Here is a 22,622-nt window from a genome sequence, read left to right as displayed (position 1 = left end):
TGGAGTGCACGTACCCCTTTGGATCAATACATTTGTATCTTTGGGGTAAATACCCACTAAAGCAATTGCTGGGTCGTAGGGTAGCTCTATTTTCAACTTTTTGAGGAATCTCCATACTGTTTTCCAGAGGGGCTGCACCAGCTTGCATTCCCACCAACAGTGTAGGAGGGTTTCCCTTTCTCCGCATCCCCACCAACATCTGTCGTTTCCTGACTTGTTAATTTTAGCCATTCTAACTGGTGTGAGGTGCTATCTTATTGAGGTTTTGATTTGGATTTCCCTGATGCCGAGCAATGTTGAGCACTTTTTCATGTGTCTGTTGGCCATTTGGATGTCTTCTTTGGAAAAATGTCTGTTCATGTCTTCTGCCCATTTCTTGATTGGATTATTTGTTCTTTGGGTGTTGAGTTTGATAAGTTCTTTATAGATTTTGGGTACTAGCCCTTTATCTGGTATGTCATTTGCAAATATCTTCTCCCATTCTGTCAGTTGAGAAGACTACTAAGTCTTAATAGTGCTATAAGGGTTGTGAGCAAGACAATACATTGGTTGACTCACAACTTCTTTAGCCTTTCATTGTTTTTTAATTACTCTTCAGTTTTTTCATAGGTGCCCTTCATGATGACTCTTCAGTAAAATTTTAAATAACAAATGCATTTTAGAAAGCGTATACGTCATTAATTGTGTAAAAGGAAGAGGAAGGCATGCATTTTCCTGAAATAAAGTCAACTCCCCTTGGTTTCTCAAAATTATGTCCTAGAAATTTAAGTGTCAGGTTAAAAGGGCTAAAATGATTTGAAAAAAATGTAGAAAGGCTAGAGACTTGTAAAGAAATACTTGATTCTCCACAATTATGCCTAGGATTGGCCTTGGGCCTCTGATTCTGAATGACCTTCAAATATAGATTTTCTACCATTTGCCAAAATAAAGAATACTGTGCTAATAGCTAGTAAAGTGAGTTTGGGTACATTATTGATTAACTCTATCGTTCATGCACTGCCTTGAAAATATTTAGTTATATGATTCATTCACTTTGCACTTAATCAGTCTATGAAATATATGACTAACTATGATAGGCCAACCGTGTGAATGATAAATTTAGTGAATAGAGTTTTCTGATGCATTTTATCTTTCCAAGTACATTATCAAAAATGAAACGTTGCCTCTAATCCTAAGGAAATATAGTGTAACTCTTGGCAGCCTACTACTACAGCATATTTTTATTCATAAGGGAACAGGGCAATGCTTACTTTTCAGAAAGTAATAAACTTCCCTCTATCTATGAAGCAAATTTTTTATCAGATCCATAATGGAAAGCAAATGATATGTCTTACTATAAGTTTACATTCCTGGTAGCCATTACCATAATTGAGGGTATTGAAATGGTACAAAATATCAGTGTGTGGAAGAATGGCAGAATCAGATGCAACATGAAGGGAAAACTGGGCTTGCTTGGTGTCCCAATTTTTCTGGTTCATGTGTCCAACAACAGGGACACATTTCACATGCTCATTTCACTTCCTGTTGAGTAACAGCAGAGCCATTTTAAATCTTTGTCAAAATGAAACAAAACAAACCATTAAAACAAACAAACAAACAGGAGGCCAACACAGCTAATTGATTTTTACCAGTTTAATTAAACAAATGTTTACCAATTTAGACAAATTAGTGAAAAAAATTCACTAATTCAGTTAAGTAAAATTTTCAGTTAGTAAAAGTTCACTAATTTCAGTATGCTGATTGAACTGACTGGTGTTTTTTTTATTTATTTTTTATTTTTTAAAGATTTTATTTATTTACTTGACAGAGATAAAGAGAGAGCACAAGTAGGCAGAGAGTCAGGTAGAGGGGAAACAGGCTCTCTGCTGAGCGGGGAGCCCGACGTGGGGCTCGATCCCAGGACCCCCGGATCATGACCTGAGTCAAAGGCAGCTGCTTAACCGACTGAGCCACCCAGGTGCCCCTGAATTGACTGGTGGTTTAAAGCAACAGATGAGTCAGTAGAATGGTTAACTTCACAGAGGAGCTAAAACAATAATCAAGAGGTAAATAGCAGAACTCTATATTACGTATGTAAAGTGGCAAAATTTGTAGATGCTACTTTATCCTGTCATCATGCCAGAAGACTGTTTTATTAATTATATGCTCCAATATGCTTCATGATAATTACTATGGACTTGACATTGAGAATTGATACATCTTACATTCTACTGGGATTATTATGAACTTTATATTATACCTGTCTCTTGCTTTATTTTGTATGAATTCAATAACTCTTGATTTGCATCACTCTTGGCATACCCATCCAACCCATCCTACATTAGGTAGCCAGGGTAATCTTTTCATAAACATAAACTGAAACGTGTTACTCCCCTTACCAGAATATTCAATGTCCCGTTATCCTCAAGGTCACATTCAGAAGTCGCAAAATGGCCCAAGAGGCTGTGTATGTTCAGAAAGTTGGCCTATTTTTGGCTTTAGTAGTACTACTCACTTATTTGTCCTCAAAGTTTTTCCATTACAAGACTTCCAGTTATGCAAAAGTGCCAGTCTCTCACATAAGTGATTAGGACATTCGGCTGCCTCCGACTTCTCTCCTCTCCCATACTCTTCTTTGAGATCCTCATCGTATTGAGTTTAAGAGAAACCTTTTCTGACACCCTTCACTAGGATAAATCTTGCTATATATTTGCATATTGACCTGTATTTATCTTTTGGAAAGAGTTATCCCATTTTGAGTGATGTATTCAATCTTTCCAGCTTGCTTTTAAGATCCATGATGGCAGGGTCATGTGTACTCTCTTCATTCAATCCATAGCATCTGTAATTCTGTGAGTAGATGGGCAATACGTAGATGTAGTTTGAATCTCTCAAGTAAATTACATACTGCTCAAAAAGGAAAACAAGTATAGAGCTCAGTAATTTCTTTGGTCATCAGAATACTTTGTATTTAATATTTGTATAACAGAGCTATTTGATTATAAGCTATTTCATTTACCCACTGAGAAATACAATTTCAGACCTCAGAAAGCAGTGACAGTTTTTCCTTGGTGGTATGCAGATGAAACAATTCATTCATTTGCAAGTAAACACATTCATTAATTCATTCATCCAGTTAACATTTATTGATCACCAAATGCCAAAAGCTGGAGGCTTAGGCATACATTATTAAATACTGTCTTGCTTTTGAATAACTCAGTGTAGAGTGGAAGAGATGAACCAGAAGCAAATAATTACTATATGATTTTGTAATTTCTCTAATTAAAGCAAGTATAGGAGTTATGGGAGCTTTTTAGCTTTCCATCAGTTGTTTTAGCTTTATGTAGACACAGCCTCACCAACTATTTTTTGCTTACATTTTATTGACAGGATGAGTAAACAATTATAAAAAATTGAAAAAAGCTATCTTGAGATAAATAACACAGTAAACTGGATTTGCTTGCCTCATACCAACCTCATCAAACTTCCATCTTGCTTAACAACTGTCCTCATCATTTGATTTTCTTTCCTCCCCCTGAATATTAGGAATATTATTCCTTACTTTATTATCTACCCAATCTCATATATAGTAAGTTTTTTTCTGACACTAACAGATCACTAGGGAACTGTGTATATTGTATCACGGTTTTGTAAAACAACATACTGTCTCTTAACCAATTATTTATTTTCCTAAAAACAAAAAAAAAATACTGACATAAATCCAACACATTAACAATATTTTAAGTGGAAATTTCAAATGGTTTGACATGGCATTACTTCAAGAAGATGCATTTCCCAAGGTAGCCTGTGATCACTGGTTTATTTACTGACAGAATGTTTCTCCTGATGAGTTTCTATGATCTTAACCCAACCTAACATCTTACTTGCCTTTTTGCCCACAACTAAACATTGAGTTGACATCTTCACTGAGTTGTTCAGAGTAATACCTGGATGTTCTCTTTGGGAATTACCGCTAATTTAGAACCCATTAGTATGTACACATAATTTACATTGTTCAGTTAAATGCACAATATCTTGCATGAGTCTACAGTGAATCATCTGCCATCCAGTACCAATTACCCATCTTTGTTTGCTCTTGCCAGTGTTATACAAAAGTCTGTCTTGTTTTGCTTAACCCAGGTAATTGCATGTCAACAACAGATTGTGAATGCTGCTACTTTACTATTTACTTCCTCTTTCAGGTCATTTGTATGTATCATATTATCATTTGTATGTATGTGTGTGTGTGTGTGTGTGTGTGTGTGTGTGTGTGTGTGTGTGTGTGCGTGTGCTCACATGTGCATGTATTTGCAAAAATGCAAGTACTTAGGGCTGATGTTCTGTTAGGATCTTTAGATGCATACCTGCATCTTTCCTACAAGTTACGGATGGGATAATAACTCTGTCAATTTAATTTTTTTTTGACTACTATAAAGGCAAAATCCTTAAGACAACTCCCTGAATAAAGATAAGATATGGTACCTAGGTGTTCATATGAATGTATATTTTGCATGTTATAGAAAAAAATGTTAAATTTTTATCTAATTTGCATTGCAGAAATATAAGGTATTTATTTTCTGAGATTTTTGTTTAATTTATTAATCTTTATTTGATAGCTTTTCATTCTTTCATATTTTATTCATGAAACAAATATTTATTGTGTACCTAGTATATTTTAGCCATTATATTAAATGTTGGTGATTAGTTGTGAATAATGAAAATGTGGATCTTGCTTTACCTTGTAATGTACAAAACAGATAAAACCCCAGAAGCATAAATGGGGATAAGTGTATATCAAATAATACTTCCTTTTTATACTGGATGCTTTGTACCCCCTCATTTTACTCTTCTCCCTTCATATACTTGAATGCCCTGTGTACAAATTAAAGTTATCTTTCCATAGGGTAATTAGCAAAAGCTTCATTGAAGAGATGACACTTAAGATAAGCATGGAAAAATGAGAAGGTAGTGAGGAGCGAAGATACCAATATTCCTGAAAGCAGAATTAGCATGTGCAACAGGCCTGAATTGGGAAAGACCTTTTTGTATTGGAAGAACTGAAAGGAAAATGGTGCACCTAAATATTGGCAGTGGTAAATAAATACTTAAGATGAGACTGGAAAGATCATCTGCAGGAAGATTATATAGCCCTTTGAGACCCATTTAAAAAAAATTACCGTTTGTCCTAAGAACACTGGAACATTATTTCAGCAGGTAAATGACATTATCTTATTTAGGACTTTAAAGATCACTCTTGTTTTTGGAGAAGGGAATGAAAGAGGACAGAGGTGAAAGTGGGGAGGCCAGGCAGGGACTGAAAGAGTCAGCCTGGAAAGATGATGGATGACGTTAACTTAAAGGAACTGGTGATGAAAGATAAAGTAGGGTGATGGCAGATAAATTAATGAGATAGAATTGACAGAAAATGCTAAGAGATAGAAGAAGAATAAACAAAAGGGAAGAGTCAGAATGATTCCCAGGTTTCCAACTTAAGCAATTAGGTGGAAGGTGGTATCCATTTCCTGAGAAGTGAAGACTGACTTGCTGGGAGGTCTAGGAGTGAATTTGGGAATTCCTATGGGGAGGAGCGTTTGGAGCTATTGTGAAATAAATGGTTTAATTTTGAAAGTTTTATATTTGAAAATTTTCTCTCCAAGTGAAGAGGTCAAACTAAACCAACTGGATATGGGCTTTTGTAACCCAAAGAAGAAAACTGGAATAGGTAATGATTTGGAAGACATTGGCATAGAGCTTTATGATAAGGTTTGGGGAGAGAGAGAAGTAAAGAACCAAAAAGAGGAACATCAATATTTGGAGGCCAGGTAGAGGAGAATTGTGATCTGTTACACAGCAGAGGGTGAACTCATGGAATATAAAAGAGAATAATGAACTGTATCAAATGGCATAGTGATTCTGAATGAGAAGAATACAGACAAATGAGTATTTGAATGTGGTTAACAGTTAGGACATTGCTGAATAGGCCAAGAGCAGTTTCAAGTGTTAAGCAGGAAATCAGATTTGAGTGGTTAAAGTGTGAATGCAGGTAAGAAAGGGCATGTGGTCATGGTTCTTGGAAGTGTGCCCATGAAGAATAACCACAGAATGAAGCTCTGGCTGGTGGACTTTGAGGAGGTTGTAGGACCTTGTTTTCAAATGTTTGAGATACTGGGTCATTTTTCTAAAATAATGGAAATGGTTTGTTAAAGATGGGGGAAGCACTGATTTCTGATTTTGAATGTAACAAAATTAGGTTGAGTCCACAAGAAAGCATGAGGAAATAGGATCCATACATCAAGTGAGAACTTTGAAAGAACTTTGAAAGAAATACTTGTATTAAAACAGAAGCCTTCGGCTCAGGTCATGATCCCAGGGTCCTGGGATCGAGTCCCGTGTCGGGCTCCCTGCTCCTTGGGAGCCTGCTTCTCCCTCTGCCCCCCACCCCGTGTCTTTCATGAATAAATAAATAAATAAAATCTTAAAAAAAAAAAAAAAAAAAACAGAAGGAAAGAAGGGAACGATGGAAATAAAGGGGGGTAGGCTTGGAGATTTAGTTATGGAAAACGAGGAAATTGGCTAAGATGAGGAAGAAAATACATTTGGGGCGACAGTATGGATAGGAAACCCACTGTCTTTCTAATCATTCTTTGTGAAACAATATTCCAGTGTCAACTCTGTGTTAGGTGCTCTTTGAATAGGTGGGAAACATCACTAAAATCAATAATACCTGCTTTCATGATTACAAATTAAACCAATATATACAGGGAGTGATTTTCTAGAACGGAGGTGATTTTCTGCAGCTGCTCAGGGGCAGACACATAGAAGGTAAATGTTGAGGGCTCCTGGCACTGGGATGGCCCTGGGTCTGTGACTCTCTGATGTTTCCTAAGCTAACTTCCTAACTGGTGTCTCCTGTAATCATGGAGAATAATATAGAAAGAACACATTTCCATTCCCTAGCTTTATTAAGTCTTGTAATTTCCGCTGTTTGCTAATTTATTAGATACATTAAAATGTTCTAAACAAATTAAAAAAAATAAAATGTTCTGTCATCCTTTGAATGTCCTCATATTCCATTTCTTCCTTTTCTATACTATTCTGAATTATCACACCCAACCATGTTTTTATATCTTCTATATAGAGAAAATTATATATAGCAAATTATATATATGTATGAAACATATATTGCATGCTTAAAACTATATAGTAATATATTCTATATCATTCTACATCTCTTTTTACTGAGTATTATTTTTTGTCAAATGCTTCTAACTTAGAGCTATTTTTGAGTATTGGCCCTATGAATTATCATGTGCCTGGTTTTATTTTTTATTTTTTTAAGGATTTTATTTATTTATTTGAGGGGGGGAGGGCACGGGGCAGAGGGAGAGGAAGAGAGAGTTTCAAGCAGATTCCACGCTAAGCATGGGGCCCTACTTGAGGGGCTCTGTCTTACAACCCTGAGATCATGACCTGAGCTGAAACCAAGAGTTGGTTGCTTAACTGACTGTGCCACCCAGACAACCCATCATGTACCTGGTTTTAGGCACATATTTGAACACATTTCTTTTGTGTATATACCATGAGTGGTATTATAAGTCATAGGATATGTGCATTTATTGCTTTATGAGCCATTACCCAACAGTATTCCATAGTGGACGTGCTCATTTGTATTTCCACATCATTGGTAGATGAATAGTCCAGTTGCTCCACATCCTTGATCTTTTCTTTTAAGGTTTGTACTTTTCATCCTCAGTTTTACAAAACTCTGTCTTCACCAAGGTCATACAAATATAATCTTATGTTACTTTCTAGAAGGTTTAATATTTTATTGTTTTTTTAAAGATTTTATCTATTTATTTGACAGAGAGAGACACACACAGCGAGAGAGGGAACACAAGCAGGCGGAGTGGGAGAGGGAGAAGCAGGCTTCCTGCTGAGCAGGGAGCCCTATGGGGGACTCGATCCCAGGATCTGGGATCATGACCTGAGCTGAAGGCAGATGCTTAACGATTGAGCCACCCAGGTGCCCCTAGAAGCTTTAATATTTTAACTTTCACACACATATATTCATAACCAATCCAGAATCTATTTTTGCATATGTTTAAGTTATAGATCAAGATTCCTTTTTTTTTCCCTTAAGGACATTCAATTGAGTTAGCATCTTTTTATTGAAAATTAGCCTTTCCTCTTTGCTTTGTAGTGTCACTCTTTTCTTAATCCACTCACATATATGTATATCTGTTCTTAATTCATTGGCTTACTTGTCTATGTTTGTCCCAAATCCATTCTGTATTAATTCTGTGATTTAGTAATAAACTTTATAAATTTTGTCATCAAAATGTTTTCTTCGTCAACATTGTATTGGATATTATTTATTATTTCTTTGCATTTCCTATGTGCATTTTAGAATCAGCTTAATTTACTAACATGCATACTGTGTTTGTGTGTATTCATATATTTTGTGATTATGATATTAGATGAATACAAATTTAGAGTTGTCTCTTTTTGGTGGATTGCGCCTATCTTTTTATATCTATATTTTGCTCCTTAAAGCTTTGTCTGATACTAGAATAACTATAAAAGCTTTTTTTGTTGTTTTAGTTAATAGCCTGTTATTTATTTTTTTCAATATTTTAACTTCAACATTTCTGTGTCCTGATATTGAAGTGTTCACCTTCAGCCCAAAGAGCTACATTTAAAAAAAAATAATATGGCAACATTTATCTTTTTACTATAGTAGTTAGATCATTTAAATATAATATAATTTCTAACATATTTGGGCTTAAATCTACCATCTACCTTTCTCTTCTTGCTTACTATAAACATTTTTAATTTGTGTTATGTTATATTATTTTATTTATATATGTCAGTAGAAAATTACAGTATATTTTCAACTTTTTGAGAAACCTCCATACTGTTTTCCAGAGTGGCTACACCAGCTTGCATTCCCATCAACGGTGTAGGAGGGTTCCCCTTTCTCCACATCCCTGCCAACATCTGTTGTTTCCTGACTTGTTAATTTTAGCCATGCCGACTGGTGTGAGGTGGTATCTCATTGAAGTTTTGATTTGGATTTCCCTGATGCCGAGGGATGTTGAGCACTTTTTCATATGTCTGTTGGCCATTTGGATGTCTTCTTTGGAAAAATGTCTGTTCGTGTCTTCTGCCCATTTCTTGGTTGTATTATTGGTTCTTTGGGTGTTGAGTTTCATAAGTTCTTTATAGATTTTGGATACTAGCCCTTTATCTGATATGTCATTTGCAAATATCTTCACCCATTCTGTCGGTTGTCTTTTGGTTTTGTTGACTGTTTCCTTTGCTGTGCAAAAGCTTTTTATCTTGATGAGGCCCAAATAGCTCATTTTTGCCCTTGCTTCCCTTGCCTTTGGCGATGTTTCTAGGAAGAAGTTGCTGCGGCTGAGGTCGAAGAGGTTGCTGCCTGTGTTCTCCTTTAGGATTTTGGTGAACTCCTGTCTCACATTGAGGTCTTTCAACCATTTTGAGTCTATTTTTGTGTGTGGTGTAAGGAAGTGGTCTAGTTTCATTCTTCTGCATGTGGCTGTCCAATTTTCCCAACACCATTTGTTGAAGAGACTGTCTTTCTTCCATTAGACATTCTTTCCTGCTTTGTCGAAGATTAGTTGCCCATAGAGTTGAGGGTCCATTTCTGGGCTCTCTATTCTGTTCCATTGATTTATGTGTCTGTTTTTGTGCCAGTACCATACTGTCTTGATGATGACAGCTTTGTAATAGAGCTGGAAGTCTGGAATTGTGATGCCGCCAGCTTTGCTTTTCTTTTTCAACATTCCTGTGGCTATCTGGGGTCTTTTCTGGTTCCATACAAATTTTAGGATGATTTGTTCCATTTCTTTGAAAAAAGTGGATGGTATTTTGATGGGGATTGCATTGAATGTGTAGATTGCTCTAGGTAGCATTGACATCTTCACAATATTTGTTCTTCTAATCCAAGAGCATGGAACGTTTTTCCATTTCTTTGTGTCTTCCTCAATTTCTTTCATGAGTATTTTATAGTTTTCTGAGTACAGATTCTTTGCCTCTTTGGTTTGATTTATTCCTAGGTATCTTATGGTTTTGGGTGCAATTGTAAATGGGATCGACTCCTTAATTTCTCTTTCTTCTGTCTTGTTGTTGGTGTATACGAATGCCACTGATTTCTGTGCATTGATTTTATATCCTGCCACTTTACTGAATTCCGGTATGAGTTCTAGGATTTGGGGGTGAAGTCTTTTGGGTTTTCCACATAAAATATCATATCATCTGCAAAGAGTGAGAGTTTGACTTCTTTGCCAATTCGGATGCCTTTGATTTCTTTTTGTTGTCCGATTGCTGTGGCTAGGACTTCTAGTACTATGTTGAGTAGCAGTGGTGATCGTGGACATCCCTGCTATGTTCCTGACCTTAGAGGGAAAGCTCTCAGTTTTTCCCCATTGAGAATGATATTCGCTGTGGGTTTTTCATAGATGACTTTTATGATATTGAGGTATGTACCCTCTATCCCTATACTCTGAAGAGTTTTGATCAAGAAAGGATGCTGTACTTTTTCAAATATTTTTTCTGCATCTACTGAGAGGATCATATGGTTCTTGTTCTTTCTTTTATTAATGTTTTGTATCACTTTGATTGATTTGCGGATGGTGAACCAACCTTGCAGCCCAGGAAAAAAATCCCACTTGGTCGTGGTGAATAATCCTTTTAATGTACTGTTGGATCCTATTGGCTAGTATTGTGGTGAGAAGTTTTGTATCCGTGTTCTTCAGGGATATTGGTCTGTAATTCTCTTTTTTGATGGGGTCTTTGTCTGATTTTGGGATCAAGATAATGCTGGCCTCATAAAATGAGTTTGGAAGTTTTCCTTCCATTTCTATTTTTTGGAACAGTTTCAGGAGAATAGGTATTAATTCTTCTTTAAATGTTTGGTGGAATTCCCTTGGGAAGCCATCTGGACCTGGGCTCTTGTTTGCTGGGAGATTTTTGATGACTGCTTCAATTTCCTTAGTGGTTATAGGTCTGTTCAGGTTTTCTGTTTCTTCCAGGTTCAGTTTTGGTAGTTGATACATCTCTAGGAATGCATCCATTCCTTCCAGATTATCTAATTTGCTGGCATATAGTTGCTCATAATATGTTCTTATAATTGTTTGTATTTCTTTGGTGTTGGTTGTGATCTCTCCTCTTTCATTCATGATTTTATTTATTTGGATCCTTTCTTTTTTTTTTTTTTTTTTGATAAGTCTGGCCAGGGGTTTATCAATCTTATTAATTCTTTCAAAGAACCAGGTCCTAGTTTCGTTGACCTGTTCTACTGTGCTTTTGTTTTCTATTTCATTGATTTCTGCTCTGATCTTTATTATTTCTCTTCTCCTGCTGGGTTTAGGCTTTATTTGCTGTTCTTTCTCCAGCTCCTTTAGGTGTAGGGTTAGGCTGTGTATTTGAGACCTTTCTTGTTTCTTGAGAAAGGCTTGTATTGCTATATGCTCTCCTCTCAGGACTGCCTTTGCTGTATCCCAAAGATTTTGAACAGTTGTGTTTCATTTTTGTTTGTTTCCATGATTTTTTTTTAATTCTTCTTTAATTTCCTGGTTGACCCATTCATTTTTTAGTAGGATGCTCTTTAGCGTCCATGTATTTGAGTTCTTTCTGGCTTTCCTCTTGTGATTGAGTTCTAGTTTCAAAGCATTGTGGCCCGAAAATATGTAGTGGATGATCCCAATCTTTTGGTACCGGTTGAGACCTGATTTGTGACCTTGGTTGTGATCTATTCTGGAGAATGTTCCATGGGCCCTAGAGAAGAATGTGTATTCTGTTGCTTTGGGACAGAATGTTCTGAATATATCTGTGAAGTCCATTTGGTCCAGAGTGTCATTTAAAGTCTTTATTTCCTTGTTGATCTTTTGCTTAGATGATCTGTCCTTTTCAGTGAGGGGGTGTGTTGAAGTCCCCTACTATTATTGTATTGTTGTCGATGTGTTTCTTTGCTTTTGTTATTAATTGGCTTATATAATTGGCTGCTCCCGTGTTAGGGGCTTAGATATTTACAACTGTTAGATCTTCTTGTTGAATAGACCCTTTAAGTATGATATAGTGTCCTTCTTCATCTCTTATTATGGTTTCTGGTTTCAAATCTAATTTGTCTGATATAGGGATTGCCACCCCAGTTTTCTTTTGGTGTCCATTAGCATGGTAAATTTTTTCCACCCCCTCACTTTCACTCTGGAGGTGTCTTTGGGTCTAAAATGAGTCTCTTGCAGATGGGATATCAATGGGTCTTGTTTTTTTATCCAATCTGATAGCCTGTGTCTTTTGATTGGGGCATTTAGCCCATTTACATTCAGGTAACTATTGAAAGATATGAGTTTAGTGCCATTATATTACCCGTAAGGTGACTCTTACTGTATATTGTCTCTGTTCCTTTCTGGTCTATGTTACCTTTAGGCTCTCTCTTTGCTTAGAGGACCCCTTTCACTGTTTCTTCTAGGGCTGGTTTCGTATTTGCAAATTCCTTTAATTTTTTTTTTGTCCTGGAAGCTTTTTATCTCTCCTTCCATTTTCAATGACAGCCTAGTGGGATATAGTATTCCTGGTTGCATATTTTTCTCGTTTAGTGCTCTGAAGATATCATGCCCGTCCTTTCTGGCCTGCCAGGTCTCTGTGGATAGGTCTGTTGCCAATCTAATGTTTCTACCATTGTAGGTTACAGATCTCTTGTCCCAAGCTGCTTTCAGGATTTTCTCTTTGTCTCTGAGGCTCGTAAGTTTTACTATTAGATGTCAGGGTGTTGACCTATCTTTTTTGATTTTGAGCGGGGTTCTCTGTGCCTCCTGGATTTTGATGCCTGTTTCCTTCCACAAATTAGGGAAGTTCTCTGCTCTAATTTGCTCCAATATACCTTCTGCCCGTCTCTCTCTCTCTTCTTCTTCTGGGATCCCAATTATTCTAATATTGTTTCGTCTTACAATATCACTTATCTCTCGAATTCTGCTCCTGTGATCCAGTAGTTGTTTATCTCTCTTTTTCTCAGCTTGTTTATTTTCCATCATTTAGTCTTCTATATCACTAATTCTCTCTTCTGCCTCATTTATCCTAGCAGTTAGAGCCTCCATTTTTGATTGCACCTCATTAATAGCCTTTTTGATTTCAACGTGGTTAGATTTTAGTTCTTTTATTTCTCCAGAAAGAGTTTCTCGTAGAACTTCTTGTATCTGTAGCTTGATGTATTTTGTCAATTTTGAAATATGATCAACTGTTATTTCTTCAAGTATTTAATTACTGTATTCTAGCTCCTCCCTTTTGCATCATTGTATGAAACCATTTTCCAGATGTCCCTTACAATATTTTCTGTAATTTTTAAAATCTTTTTATCTCTCCTGGCTTCAATCATTTTTTTTTTTTTGTCTCTTTTGGTTTGTTTGTTTCTTTTTCAACTTGAGCTAATACACTGAATTGGATTGACAAATCAGATTTAACCAAATCAGAGATCCTACCCAGAACCAAGTGTTACTAATCATTTCAAGAATGCATGCAATCAAATGGCATAGTTGAAGCTGGGAGGTTTCTGGGACACCAGTGATGTTCCTTATTGGTGATGGCTTCTTACTGCATCAAGCATGTCCCTTTGGCTTAGAATAAATGAAGTCTCTGTGTGAGAGACAGTGTACAGTTTACCTGTTCTTGATTGAACAATTATGTTGTTTCCTGTTAAGTAAACTCCACTTAAAAAAAAAATAAAGATAGCTTCAGTGTTGTCATTGTTTAATAGTATTTTCTTTTTGAAATGATTCTATTTATTTCACTTAATGCATTTCTTAAATTCTAACAAAATAACTATCTTCATCATCTATGATTTATCAGTAAGAGTCTGCCTATAAATCTATCATTATAGTCTTTTCATTTTTGTCTTTTCATGACTTTCTAAAGATTCATCAATATTTCTTTGCTTGGTTCAATACAAATGCAGTCAAGTAGAATATATCTAAAACTGTGGCCAGCTTAATTTACCACAATCAATTTACAAATGACCAGGAATCTAGAAATTATCAGAATGTGAAACTTCTATACATTTTTAGAACCTCAGTATATCAATTTGGCTGAATGTTTCAAGACCACTCCATCTATGTGAGTAGCACATAAAAAGTGGTTAATAATAGAAATGGCAAAATCGACAGATTTATTTTAAAAATCTATCTTGGGAAGAAATTCCCTCTCTTCATTTATGAGGTACTTGAATAAAATAATCAGAACTCTTTTGAAGTTAATCTAGGGAACACACACACATAGACACACAATGCATTTTCATATTTTTGTCAATTATTTATTTAAATCCCCAAATTACTGCAAAATGTTATTTTGAAGGATATTTTGACAGTTTTAAAAATTAAACCTAACTCCTCATGGGGAAAATCCTGTGAAACTAAAAATACTCATTCCCAGATTAGAGTGTTTAACAAGGGTGATATTTTTGGATCGAAGCCAAAGCTTCAATACATTGAAAAGAAACAAAAATACATTAGATATATACTTTTTAATTTTATTTTAAAGCCTGTGTCATATTATAGCTATAACTTCAAATATAGCTTTAATTAACCTAATTTATTATCAATCCAAAGAAGATCTTTTATTATTCACTTCTAGTAAGAAAATTACAATGTCTTTATTTGAGGCATAATTGGGACCTTCAATAAAGTAAACTGTAGAGCTTTATTTTTTGATCTTTGTATTCTGAGATTTCTTGTAGGTTAGTCGGGGTTTATAATACAAGTTTGGGCAAAATACTGTAACAAAAATAGGGTGGTGAAATAATGAAACTTTTAAAATCTACTATAATATCCTCACAAATTTATTAAAACTTTGTTCCTTTTTCCCCTTATGGAAATTTTGGTGTTTGTTAAGTTGTTTGGTTAGTAGTTGATTTCTCTCCAGGCTTTTTCCTTAAGCATATCACTCATTGTAGAACACACTTTAAAGTTTCTCTCTTGAAAATCTGATAATAGTTGTTGACTTTTTATACAAACTATGGTTTTAAAGAAATGGAATGATGTGTTTATTATTTTAAGCCTCATTGTATTTTTCATTTGTCCTCTCTGTTGATCTAAATTCTGTCTATTCAGCATCCATCCATTTATCTATCTATCCATCCATCTATAATTGTCTGTTACTTATTATAGGATTGTTAGCTCTGACTTTTCTTACAGTGTGTATTATAGGCAGAGTTTAATTTTCACACGTAGACCTAACATTTTCTGAGCTACTGAGTACGTTTTTTAATGTAACTCTTTTACAATTCTTCTAAAGAATTCAGCTGAACAAAGAAATAACTTGACAGACATTATATTAATAGTTTTTGAAGATTGGCAAATCATGATTAGAGAATGATTTTCTTTACATTTTGTCTGTATGTTTTTTTTTTTAATAAATAAACTCTAAGAACGATTTTAGATTTACAGTAAAATTGCACAGGTAATAACAGATAGTTCCCATGTGTCTTACATTGTTTTTTCTGTTATTAACATCTTATATTAGCATGGTACATTTGTTACAATTAATGAACCAATACATTATTATTAGCAAAGGTCCATACTTTACTTAATTTTCTTTAGATTTTAACTTAATGTCATTTTCCTATTCTAGGATCTTAGCATGGATGCCAAAATAAATTTAATCCTCTTCTCCTTAGACTCGTCCTGGTTTTGCGAGTTTCTTAGACTATGCTTGTATTTGATGACCTTGAAAGTTTTGAGACGTGCTGGTCAGGTATTTTGTAGAATGTCCCTCAGTGAAGATTTGTCTGATATTTTTCTCATGATTAGACTCTGGTTATGTGTTGTTGAAAGGAAGTGCTGTTTTCATCACTTCATATTAAGGGGACATACTATCAACACAATGTAGCACTAGTGATGTTCACCTTGATCGTTTGGTTGAGATTGCATTTGTCAAGTTTTCTCCCCTATAAAGTCACTCCCTTTCCTCATGCTCCCACTTTCCATACTGTTCTGTTTGGAAGAAGTCATTATGTACAACCTACAATTAGGGAGTGAGAAATTATGCTCCACCTTCTTGAGGGTGGAGTAGCTATAATTAGCTTTATAAAATAAGTCACAGATAACTTTTATTTTCATTTGGATATGACAATTTGACATGGCCATTTTGAAATCTGTGACACTTTGACTTATATAAAGCAAACTGATTACATTTTCAGCTCTTTAAAGAACACATGTTTTTGTTTAGCTGTCAAGGTATCAAAGTTTGATTGTTATTGTAATGTAACCTAGCACACCCTGACTATAATGAGACTTTTAATTTAAAATCTTGATTTAAAATTTAGTTTGAAATCTTTTTAATTTGAGAATCTCCCATAGGCTTAATAAACTCCCCGACTTTATCCCCAGGGGCAATCTCTTCTACCTAAATTTATTAGGTAAAGGGCTGCCTTTTTCAAGCCAAAAGCGGTTCCAGAGTTAGGGTTATTACATAAGTGGAAGAGGTCATTCAGATGGTGAAAGACTCAAAGAAGATTGGTTAATTCACTAGAAAAACATAAGACTTTCTCTTTCCTGTTTGTTTTCATTAGGAAAATAAATCATTTATTAGTGTATTCCTGAACCTGAAATTCCTTGCACTAATTACTGTTTTGAGTAAAACATTGTTTGTAGAAAGTCCTTATCAAATATAAGAATTCTCTAGTGAAACATTGAAATAATAATAATAATTATAATAATACTAATATTTAAGGGCAATCCCACATTTTGTGGCTGCTGAAGCTTATACTATTTGCAGAGCATGCTTTAAGAAAAAGAATGTAAAATTAAGAATTAAACTATTTAGAATAAGAAACAAAATAGCAAATATTACAAATTAAAAAAATAAATACTACAACAATCATAAAAATAAAAAAAAAATAATTATCTGCCTAACATAATATTACAATTTTTTTGTTTGTCTACTTACTCATTTGGCAATATTTTTAAGCTATTTACTGTACAGAGAATAGAAATATATCAGTATTTCTTCTTTATGGTTGATCAAAATGTACATTTTTTTCTTTGGAGTTTAGAAAAACTTTCAGGTTCATAATTCCTTATAAGTAACGTCATGTAAATTTTAGGATTATTGTCAAAGTTGGGAAAGACTATAGGTTTTCAGGGCATTTTAATTTTCCTTGTGCAGTAGCTAACTTAAATGTCCCTACATTTTTTCCAGTGTTTCTTTTCATAAGACTCACTCATATGTCTCGTCTCAATACTACCTTTTACCCTGTCAGAACAATGGGTCAGACTCACAGCCGGAAGGTGTATGTATTCTTGAAAGTTTTTTCTATGCTGGTATAGCCAATAATAGCTTGACGGTGAACTCCACAAATACACCCCATAAACTAAAACTAATGTATCTCCAACACAATTTCCTCTTACCTAGATCCCAAAAAACATTTGCAGCAGCATCAAAACCATCCTATATGAGAAGTGTGGCGGAGGAGTAATCAGAGTGGTCATATTTGATTAGGTGAAACATCCTACGACTTCCAGGAATCACATTAAAATATCATACTTTTGCAAACTTCTAAAAGCATATGACACACTCCTAGGGATTCTTCCCAGGGTGTTGGAAGGAGCTCAATCAAGTGAAGGACCCTGAAGCTAAAATCACATCTGGTAATACTTTGTGCCATGGGTTGTGTTGGTGTTTGTCTCTTGTAACCCAGGAATATCCAGTAATATATTGGTAGGGACTCCCTTGTATTCACTAGCTAGCAATCAACTATCCCGAAGCAAGACTGAGGAACTTAGAACTTTAAATAAATGTTGATTCCAGAAGAATCATAAGTCCAGTGCATAAAAGACTACAAGGCTAAGGAAGTCTGGGTTGGGGCTCTGTGTGGGGAAACACCGAATATCCAAGAGACAGCATGGAAACTCTTACCTTTGGGGGAAAGGGAGTGAAAGAATCAGGGAGCACTGAAGCCAGTCATCAGCACTAAGACATTTTCTGACATCTGGACCTGTGAGGTCTTAGGTATCAGCCTTTGTCTCCTGATGTCTAGCACAGCATTCCAGGGTTGCCTCGAGTTTTGGACCTTTCTTCCTGTCTGCTGTGTCTGCAGTCATTTAGAAGGTCCTAGATAACTCAGAAGAGTGCAGCTAACTCTACTTGAGAGATTTCCAAGTGTTTGATGAAGTCGGAGTAAGGGACAGGGAGGGGCATCCTGGACATCAGAAAGCATGGTGAAGAGCAAGGACAGTGTGAAAAGCCACCACACACCAGGGAACAGTGACCTCAGTATGCGTGGTAAGAAATGGTGGTGGTAGTCAACTAGCCAGAGATGGAGCTGGAGAGGGCGGGTGAGACTAAGGAATTTGGAGGCAATAGGATATTCCAGGCTAGAGAGAACCAGAGGATCTTTGGTAGTACAAAGATAGGAGGATGTTTAGTTCACTACATAGAAGAATGGACCGAAATGAGCAATTTGAAAAGTGTGTTCTGTCTTTCAGGGAAAGTGACTAAAGTCTCCTAGCACTAATCTACAAGTTTTTTAATGGCAATTGAGTAGACTTCATGAGCTAATACATCTCTAAAACAGGTTTGATTCAGGGAAAACAGGAGTCAGCAAATAGTTCTTTCATTTACAGGTATGCAATAGATTAATGATCAGATATTAGATTTTACAGCTGAGCCTGGGGCACCTGGGTGGCTCAGTTGGTTAACCGTCTGCCTTCAATTCAGGTCATGATCTCAGGGTCCTGGGATCGAGCCCTGCGCCAGGCTTCCTGATCAGCCTTCTGCCCCTCCCAATGCTCATTCTCTCTCTCTCAAATAAATAAATAAAATCTTTAAAAAAATAAATAAAAGCCTAATCATTTTTACCCAAAACTATTTCAAATATAGAAAGACACCAGAATGTTTAAGAAAATAAGCTCTTAAATTCTATAGTGACTTTCCATTTCTCGGAACTTGTAAGATGTTTCATGTATTTTAACAACATTAACATGTAGGGATATTGTTATGAATAAGGTAATACTGTGTTTGGTCAGCTAACCTGTGTATCTTAAACTCCTCAAATAATCTTTTTTTTTTTTTTAACCAGAGAGAAAAATTAAACCAAGTGAAATGAAAGAGCAGCTTATGTATTAGATTTTTCTATTTTGTGCATTTTCCTGTAGGATTTTCTTGTATATGTTCTAGTGTCCTCTGTGGAGTGGGTATATAGTGCTCCTGCAGCAAGTTGCCAGCATAGGACATTTGAGCTACCAAAACATGGCACAGACATTTGCCTTCCAACCGTTTGTTTTCCTGTCTGATATCTGCAAATGTTTAGTTGTTCTAAATTCAGAGTTGGTGTTCTCTTTGTATAGATGGGCAAAACTAAAAAAAATAGTAGGTATTTTTTCCCCATCTAAACAGAATAGTCTTACATTATCAAACTTTTCATTCAGACATATCCACAATGCACAGTCTTGCTGTTCACTACAGGAGTCAATGAAATGAAGACATATCATTACTCCCAGGAGAGCTATAGAGAAAGATAGAAATTTTATATTTGGCAATACACTTTGGGTTATGTTTAACGTGTTTATAGAGGGAGGAAAGTGTACACATAACTGTCATGGACTGAAAAAATTTTAGCACTTTCCACAGACAATAAATTGTGCTCAATTTAACAACCTATTTTAGGGTAAAGTTAACTTATTCTAGGTAGAGTTAAAGAATTCTGACAGTAAATCTTGTGATACTTAACATAAGTTTTTAATGTACAAATTATGAATAATTGTAAAGCAATTTTACATTTGATGAGCCTTTTTGTTCGGTCTTGTGTTTCTGATTTTTAAGTGTTTACTCTGATTCTAGGTGATGCCATGACTATCTGATACCAGCTAGCTTAGTTTCCAGGTTTTTAAAAGCTAGTTAGGCCATGTATTTCAAGGAAATTAAACCATCAGGAGATCACATCTAGGCAAATCCTTGCCAGAGAAGACACATTCCGTTATTTCTAGCACTTTGTATAAGCCATTGTAAAACTCTGTACAAACACATCTGTAAAACAGGGCCATGTTTCTCCATAATACAAAGTTGGATGGGTTACACAGCTTTCCCTGCACTTAAAGCCTTTGAGCGTTACCCCCTTGTGGACAGTCTTTTCTTCAACTTCCACAGAACTTCTCTTGTTTTTCTATCAGCTTCACTGTTCCACTACAGTCTCCTTTGCTGATGTTTCTTTGTTTTGCGGGGAGTTTATCAGTCACTAGAATCAGGGACCATCTATCTATGTGAGTCCACTGCACTTTCTCCTACATAGGATACACTGCCTGAAGCTTGCAAAAATGTGCAACCACCCAAAAAGCTCTATTCCTGGAGAAGAAGCTTTGTTCTCACTTGAGAACTATGGCAAAAGTCTCAGTTTCTTTGAGTTTATCCTATTCCTAGTTTGCTGAGCTTCTTGGATGTGTGTCTTGTTTTTCATTGTGTTTGGGAAATTTGAAGCCATTATTTCTACAAATACTCTTTCTGTCCTTTCTCTCCTCTTCTGGGACTCCCATTAAGCATATGTTGGTATTCTGATGATGTCTGCCAGGTCTTGGTTCATTTTTTTTTTTTTTTTTTTTTGATTCTTTGTTTCTGTTCCTCAGACTGGAAAATCTAATTGGCCCTTTTTCAAGTTCAATGATTCTTTTATCTCCCACCTCACATATGCTGTTAGCCCCTTCTAGTGATTTTTTCATTTTAGTTATTATACTTTTTTAATTCCAGGAGTTCTCTTTGGTCCCTTATTATAATTTCTATCTTTTTATTCTCTATTTGGTGAGGTATTATTCTCATACCTTCCTTTAATTCTTCAGATATGGTTTCCTTCCATTTTTAAACATATTTTTAATAGCTAAATCTTTGTCTAGTAAATCCATCATCTGGGCTTCCTCAGGGACAATTTCTGTTCTGTTTTCCTGAGTATGAGCCATACTTTGATGTTTCTTTGTGTCATCATATTTGTCGAAAACTGGACATTGGACATTTTTAATAATATACTTGGGCAATAGTGGAGTCAGACTCTGCACCTCAAGACTTGTTTTTATTACTGTCTGTTGTTGCCTTTATTTCTAATTTTAGTAAATGTGCTGCTGAACCGAACACTGTTGTTGCCTTTATTTCTGTATATTTTAGTGACTTTCTTGACTAAATCTCTAAAATCTGTATTCTTTGTGATCTGCGGCTATTGAAGTTACTGCTTGGTAGATGATGGACAGACACTACCTTAAATGTTTTAAGCCAATACATCTCCCACCTTCTGCCTGAGGGACTCTGTGCATGTTGAAGCACAACTTCCACATTCTGGCAGTTTACACCCTGCCTCAGCCTTCCTTCCAGCTTGTGCATGCCTCAGGGTCAGCTACAAGTGAAAAACCAACGCCTTCCTAGCTCCTTGCTGGGCACTCTGCAGAATTTTCCTTTCGTTTCTAGTTTGATGGGAGGTTTTTTGTTTTGTTTTGTTTTGAGGATCATTTGTTGGAATTTGTAAAATACTCTTCTACATTTACTGAGATGATCATGTGTGGGGTTTTTTTTTTGAGATTGTTAATATCATAAATTATATTGATTGACTATGATTATAAAATATTTATTTGCTCTGGAGCACTTGGGTGGCTCAGTTGGTTAAGCATCTGACTCTTGATTTTAGCTCAGGTCATGGTGTCAGGGTCGTGAGATTGAGCCCCACGTCAGACTCTGTGTTCAGTGCTTGAGATACTCTCCCTCTCCCTATGCCCCTACCCCCCTCTCTAAAATAAATAAATAAACCTTCAAAGAAATACTTATTTGTTCTTCCATATCTTCTGCAAATATTATTTGTAATATTTGTGTACAGTATAAACAGACCAAAGTTTAAAAGTGAATAACTAAAATATATTCAGGTTATAAACTAGTCAATAAAACTACACTAGATTCCTCTGAGGGAGTGTGCACAAATACAAATTAGAGAAAATTTATATTTTTTTCTATTTATGCATGAGGTATATTTTCCTATTGTGTATGTTTTTTTTAAAAAATGCAATAGCATAATTGCTAAATAAACATATAAAGACCTTATTAAGGCAATAGTTAGTATTTAAAATGTTTTTTTCTAAGTAAAGTATATAATTCAGAACTGATAAAAATTTGGAAATGGTAAGTGATATTTTTAGTTACTTTTTTAAACTTCTAAAATTTACCTCTTGTCCTTATTCATTACCTAGTCCAATTCTTAAAGAATATATAAGTAAAATAATATTTATTTCCATGTCATTGACTGACCTAGTTGGCAGGAAGAAGCATGAATAAAATGGTAGCAAAATAGCCTGTTTGTTAATAGCCTAAATTAATACAAAAGCAAACAAACAAACAAAAAAACCCAAAAGCAAACAAACAGAAACACCAGGAAATACATTCTTAGATTTCTTAGCATGGTTGTTCCTCCTAAGCTGCACCAATTATCAGGTAGAACATGTGAGACAATACAAATAGGAATATTTAATTTATTACATGGACTTATTTGCAACTCCTTCAGCAAATGGCACAACTGGGTAATGCCCAAAAAGTTTGGAACTTGTAGTGTCAGTGTTATTCCTTTTATTCACTGACCAAATCTCCTATCCCTATAAAACTTAACTCCC

This window comes from Eumetopias jubatus, unplaced genomic scaffold, assembly GCF_037043125.1.
Source record: "Eumetopias jubatus isolate StellerSeaLion01/CBP00866 unplaced genomic scaffold, mEumJub1_p1.0 scaffold_3, whole genome shotgun sequence".
NCBI classification, from domain to species: Eukaryota; Metazoa; Chordata; class Mammalia; order Carnivora; family Otariidae; genus Eumetopias; species Eumetopias jubatus.
Note: the sequence above shows the minus strand (reverse complement) of the source record.